This window comes from Elephas maximus, chromosome 24, assembly GCF_024166365.1.
Source record: "Elephas maximus indicus isolate mEleMax1 chromosome 24, mEleMax1 primary haplotype, whole genome shotgun sequence".
Classification (NCBI taxonomy): Eukaryota; Metazoa; Chordata; class Mammalia; order Proboscidea; family Elephantidae; genus Elephas; species Elephas maximus.
In genome coordinates, this window is record NC_064842.1 from 60,037,537 (window position 1) to 60,044,929 (window position 7,393).

A 7,393-nucleotide genomic window follows, 5' to 3' on the forward strand; every position below is an offset into this window, starting at 1 on the left:
TATTGACTGTGGATCCAAGTAAAGTAAATCCTTGTCAGTATCAATCTTTTCTCCACTGATCATGATGTTGCTTATTGGTCCAGTTGTGAGGATTTTTGTTTTCTTTATGTTGAGGTGTAATCCATACTGAAGGCTATAGTCTTTAACTTTCATCAGTAAATGCTTCAAGTCCTCTTCACTTTCAGCAAGCAAGGTTGTGTCATCTGCATAACGCAGGTTGTTAATGAGTCTTCCTCTATCCCTGATGATATGTCCTTCTTCATATAGTCCAGTTTCTCAGATTATTTTCTCAGCATACAGATTGAATAGGTATGGTGAAAGGATACAACTCTGATGCACACCTTTTCTGATTTTATACCACACAGTATCCCCTTGTTCTTTTCTAATCACTACCTCTTGATTTACGTACAGGCTCCTCATCAGCACAATTAAATGTTCTGGAATTCTCATTCTTTGCAATGTATCCATAATTTGTTATGATCTACACAGTTGAATGCCTTTGTGTAGTCAACAAAACACAGATAAACATTTTCTGGTATTCTCTGCTTTCAGCAAGGATCCATCTGACATCAGCAATGATATTCCTGGTTCCATGTCCTCTTCTGAATCTGGCTTGAACTTGTGGCAGTTCCCTGTTGATATATTGCTGCAGCCACTTCTGAATAATCTTCAGCAAAATTTTACTTGCATGAGATATTAATGATATTTTTCAATAATTTCTGCATTCGGTTGGATCACTTCTCTTGGGAGTAAGTGTAAATATGGATCTCTTCCAGTCAGTTGGCCAGAGAGCTGTCTTCCAACTTTCTTGGCATAGACAGCTGATCACTTCCAGTGCTACATCTGTTTGTTGAAACATTTCAATTGGTATTCTGTCAATTTCTGGAGCCTTGTTTTCATCAATGCCTTCGGTGCATCTTGGACTTTTTCCTTCAGTACCATTGGTTTGATCACATGCTACTTCCTGAGGTGGTTGAAAGTCCACCAGTATTTTCTGGTATAACAACTCTGTGTATTCCTCCTATCTTGTTTTGATGCTTCCTGAATTGTTTAATATTTTCCCCATAGAATCCTTCAATATTGCAACTCGAGGCTTGAATTTTTTCTTTAGTTCTTTCAGCTTGAGAAATGCCATTAGTGGTGGATATGAGAGTATTTGGATTATGTCTGTATTTTGGTCAGTATTATTGGCTGCTGTAGGTATAGCTATAGTATCATGCTATGGATGTATTATATAAGTTGACAGATGTAAGTCAGGCTGTATGGACTTAATACATACTTTAGAATGTGCTTAGCCAAGGACAGAACTTGGAATTTGGTGGTCAAGTCATAATCCGTGATCTGTATTTTTGTCCAACATACAGGACATTGAAAGATTATCCAATATGACTTTGAATCATCCAAGTAGGCAAGCCCATGGAAGGGAAAATAAAAAAGAAATAAACTGGTAAGCAATGGATCAGAAACATGGTTCTAAGCACAAAAACTCTGAAGGTAGAAAAAGCTAAATGCTTCAAAGTTAAGACAACCTGAAAACAAGAGATCAAGACAAAAAAACCCAAGATATTAAAAAAAAAAAAAATTTTTTTTTTTTTTACAAAATAAATTAAAAGTTATATTTCCTCTTCTGGTTCTATAACTCCATTCAGGTAATGTATCAATTAGTTTCCTTTAGTGGCATAAGAAGAAACCTACTAAAAATGAAGTTTATACTAAGGATATGAAAATAAAGGTGAAGTTCAAGAACCAGGCTCTGAGTAAGCAGGGACCAGAGGGTTCCACACAGTCTCCATTGTAGGGAATGTCTTAAGAATCTTCCCGAGACAAATTCAGCGTCAGCAAATACACTTGAACCGTTTAATCCATGTATGTGGCACTTTGTTCAAGAGTCAATGATTTGGGAAAGAATGTTTCATTTACTAGGATTTTGAAATATATCCATGTCTTGGAAGTATTATGGTGAGAAGAAGGATATGGCTAAAGAACTCCGAGTCCCAGTTTCTGAATGGCAATTTCTTCCTTGGTAAAATACACAATAGGTCCATTTCAGTAAAGATACTACAAAATCATAAGCAAGAATTTCCAACCGCAGGCATTTTTTAAAACCTACAATCGAAATAACATTTATTAAAATGCTATCACAAGGTAACATAGCCAACTACCTGGGTTTATATCCCAGAGCTAACATTTACTAATCATATCACTTAGGGCTACTGACTTAATCTTCTATCACTCAGTTTCTTCATATAGAAAATGAAAACAACAACCGTAAGTGCCTCTTGGTTATTAAACATTGTCAAACACAGAAGAAGTGCCTCGTGTTACGTATTATTAGTAGTAGTGGTAGTATTCTCATGAATATGTTGTTATTATCTCTTCCCCACGACAACACATGTACCACACATGTTTTTCTCCTCAGGATACTGACTGACTCTTCACCAATGTACTAATAATTCACAGACATGAACTGTATCTATTTGCGCTTTGTGTTGATTTCCGTAATATCTCTACCTACCTACAAGATAGGCTCAAAATAAACTGCAATACCAAGTCCCAGAGAGATATTACATGGTCATCATGCATGCACTCAGCCTGAAAATAAATGGAAAAACTGAAACACAATTCTTCTGACCCAAGAGTAATGCTAGTGGCAGGCCCAGAAGCAGGCGTAATGGTCTGTATTCCCCTCTCTACAAATGCTAGATATCAAGTCGCATGAAGGAAGAACTGTGTCTTTTTAACTTTGAATCTCAAGTGCCTGTGGCAATACCTCTCAAATATTTTATTTTTAGTTATATTTTGGTTATATGAATGAGAAAATGAATAAAATCACTTGTAAAATGTATTTGTTATTTCTTTGAATCAATCTTCTTTACAGAATTTGAAATAGGACTTGATATAACAAATTTAATTTTATAGTGACTATTACATTGGTCACTGTTTTCATGTAGATGATAGGAAAATTATACCTAGGAGAAATAGTGATGTCCAAAAACAGCCTGCCTACAAAGTATTGTTAATATTTATCCCTCTGTAAGCCCTATGAGTCAGAATTGACTCGATGGTACTGGATTTGGTTTTGGTATAAGCCATAAACAAATGGAAACAAAAACCAAATGTCAATTGTTTAATTTCAACTCTTTATATTTTATTCTTATGAAATTTCCTCTAAGGAGGAAATAAATATCAGATTCCATTTTATAGATGAATTTTGGATAAATGAATTTACATTATGAATGTAGTAATTTCCTAAATACTCCTTATCATTTTCAGTTTAGCAAATATAGAAAAAGACAAAGAAGATGTTATACAAAAGAAAAACTTAAATCTCAAGAGCCAAATCATGTAAACAATTTGGATTCTGTCTGTGAATAATATTCATACTATAAAAGATAAGTGTGGCGGGGGCCAAGATGGCGGACTAGGTGGACGCTCCCGCGGATCCCTCTTGCAACAAAGACTTGGAAAAACAAGGGAATCGATCACATACATAACAATCTACGAACTCTGAACAACAAGCACAGACTTAGAGACGGAAAACGAACAAATACGGGCAGACAGCGACTGTTTTCAGAACTAGGAGCCAGCGCACCAGGCAGGTGACCTTCGGAGCTCGATCTGGGGCAGAGCCCAGGGAGGCAGACGGCACAGAAAGGGGGCCCACCCCTTCCCCCCCGAACCCATCCCGGGAGGAAGCCTAGCAGGTTGGCGCGGGCAGCATAGGGGCGCAGCCGGAGGGAGAAGCACCCGGGAGGCAGTGACTGATCTGGGAGGGGGGAGAACAGCGTCCCAGCTGGGGTGCCGTCCCGCCGGGAGTTAGGCGAGAAGCCGACGGGGCGCGAGCGGGGGGGGAGGGTCAGCTGTGTTTCCCTGGAGTGACCCCAGGGCGGGGCCCACGCGTTCGTGCGGGAGGACGCGCACCCAGTCCGCGCGTGTGGCACGGCACACCAGAGGGAGAAATCCCCGGAGGTGTCTGGTCTCAAAACAGGAAAAGCAGCATCCCAGACGGGGAGCCATTCCGCTGGGATCTGGGCACGCGCGCGCGCGCGGGCGGGGCATGAGCGCGGGGTCCATTTTTATTACCCTGAATTGACCCAGGGGGCGGGACCACCTGGTCCTGCGAGTGACGCCCTCCCAGTTTGCGCGAGAGGTGTGGCACACCGGAAGGAGAAGTCCCCGGGAGGAACTGATTGGTCCCGAAGCGCAGAAAGTAGCGTCCCAGACAGGGTGCCGTCTTGCTGGGGCTTGGGCGCGCGCACGAGCGGGGCGTGAGCGCGGAGTCCATTTTTATTGCCCTGAATTGACCCAGGGGGCGGGCCCACCTGGCCGTGCGGAGGAACTGATTGGTCCCGAAGCGCAGAAAGTAGCGTCCCAGACGGGGTGCCGTCCTGCCGGGGCTTGGGCGCGCGCACGAGCGGGGCGTGAGCACGGAGTCCATTTTTATTGCCCTGAATTGACCCAGGGGGTGGGCCCACCTGGCCGTGCAGGTGACGCCAAACCAGTTCGCGCGAGAGGTGTGGCGCTCCGGAAGGAGAAGTCCCGGGGAGGAAGTGACTGGTTCCCGAACAGGGAAAGCAGCGTCTCAACCCGGAAGTCATCCCGCTGGGATTTGGGCGCGTGCACAGGTGGGGCGTGACCGCGGGACCTAATTATAATCGCCTGAAGAGACCCTGGGGGCGGGCCCACCCGTTCGTGCGGGAAACGCCCACCCAGTGCCCACGAGCGGTGCCGCGCACCGGAGGAAGTCCCCAGGAGGAATTGACTGGTTTCCGAGCAAGGAAAGCAGTGTCCTAGCCAGGGACCCGTCCAGCCCGGATTTTGGCAAACGGGGGCGGAGCGTGAATGTGGTGTTCAGCTCTATATTCTGTGGTGCTACACTCCTAGCTCTCAGATCCCTCCCCCACCCTCCCCAGGCGACCCCATTAACATCCGAATACCCGGAGCCAGAGAGAGAATTCAGATAGGGATCTGACTGCATTTTTTTTTAGCTGACTACTTGGAAAATCTAGTTTCCCAGTGATGGCTCGGAGACAGCAGTCCATATCAAACCACATAAAGAAACAGACCATGACAGCTTCTCCAACCCCCCAAACAAAAGAATCAAAATCTTTCCCAAATGAAGATACAATCCTGGAATTATCAGATACACAATATAAAAAACTAATTTACAGAATGCTTAAAGATATCACAAATGAAATTAGGATAAATGCAGAAAAAGCCAAGGAACACACTGATAAAACTGTTGAAGAACTCAAAAAGATTATTCAAGAACATAGTGGAAAAATTAACAAGTTGCAAGAATCCATAGAGAGACAGCATGTAGAAATCCAAAAGATTAACAATAAAATTACAGAATTTGACAACGCAATAGAAAGTCAGAGGAGCAGACTCGAGCAATTAGAATGTAGACTGGGACTTCTGGAGGACCAGGGAAACAACACCAACATAGCTGAAAAAAAATCAGATAAAAGAATTAAAAAAAATGAAGAAACCCTAAGAATCATGTGGGACTCTATCAAGAAGGATAACTTACGAGTAATTGGAGTCCCAGAACAGGGAGGGGGGACAGAAAACACAGAGAAAATAGTTGAAGAACTCCTGACACAAAACTTCCCTGACATCATGAAAGAAGAAAGGATATCTATCCAAGATGCTCATCGAACCCCATTTAAGATTGATCCAAAAAGAAAAACACCAAGACATATCATCATCAAACTTGCCAAAACCAAAGACAAACAGAAAATTTTAAAAGCAGCCAGGGAGAAAAGAAAGGTTTCCTTCAAGGGAGAATCAATAAGAATAAGTTCAGATTACTCAGCAGAAACCATGCAGGCAAGAAGGGAATGGGACGACATATACAGAGCACTAAACGAGAAAAACTGCCAACCAAGGATCATATATCCAGCAAAACTCTCTCTGAAATATGAAGGAGAAATTAAGATATTTACAGATAAACACAAGTTTAGAGAATTTGCAAAAACTAAACCAAGACTGCAAGAAATGCTAAAGGAGATTGTTTGGCCGGATGACCAATAATATCAGGTACCAGCACAATACAAGGTCACAAAACAGAACGTCCTGATATCAACGCAACTCAAACAGGGAAAGCACAAAAACAAACAAATTAAGACTAATTCTAAAAAATAAACAAATAAACAAAATAATACACACAACAGGAAATCATGGAAATCAATAGATAAACGATCAAAATAATCAAAAAGAGGGACTAAATATAGGAGGCATTGAACTGCCAGATGGAGAGTGATACAAGGCGAAATAGAAGGATACAAGTTAGGTTTTTACTTAGAAAAATAGGGGTAAATAAAAAGGTAACCACAAAAAGGAATATCAATTCCATAACTCAAGAAAAAAGCCAAGAAAAACGTAACGACTCAATAAACACAAAGTTAAACATTATGAAAATGAGGATCTCACAAGCTACTAAGAAAAACGTCTCAGCACAAAAAAGCATGTGGAAAAATGAAATGGCCAACAACACACATAAAAAGGCATCAAAATGACAGCACTAAAAACTTACTTATCTATAATTACGCTGAATGTAAATGGACTAAATGCACCAATAAAGAGACAGAGAGTCACGGACTGGATAAAAAAACACGATCCATCTATATGCTGCCTACAAGAGACACACCTTAGACTTAGAGACACAAACAAACTAAAACTCAAAGGATGGAAAAAAATATATCAAGCAAACAATAAGCAAAAAAGAAGAGGAGTAGCAATATTAATTTCTGACAAAATAGACTTTAGACTTAAATCCGCCACAAAGGATAAAGAAGGACACTATATAATGATAAAAGGGACAATTGATCAGGAAGACATAACCATATTAAATATTTACGCACCTAATGACAGGGCTGCAAGATACATAAATCAAATTTTAACAGAATTGAAAAGTGAGATAGACACCTCCACATATATAGTAGGAGACTTCAACACACCACTTTCGGAGAAGGACAGGACATCCAGTAAGAAGCTCAATAGAGACACGGAAGACCTACTTACAACAATCAACCAACTTGACCTCATTGACTTATACAGAACTCTCCACCCAACTGCTGCAAAATATACTTTTTTTTCTAGCGCACATGGAACATTCTCTAGAATAGACCACATATTAGGGCATAAAACAAATCTTTGCAGAATCCAAAACATCGAAATATTACAAAGCATCTTCTCAGACCACAAGGCAATGAAGCTAGAAATCAATAACAGAAAAACTAGGGAAAAGAAATCAAATACTTGGAAAATGAACAATACCCTCCTGAAAAAAGACTGGGTTATAGAAGACATCAAGGAGGGAATAAGGAAATTCTTAGAAAGCAACGAGAATGAAAATACTTCCTATCAAAACCTCTGGGACACAGCAAAA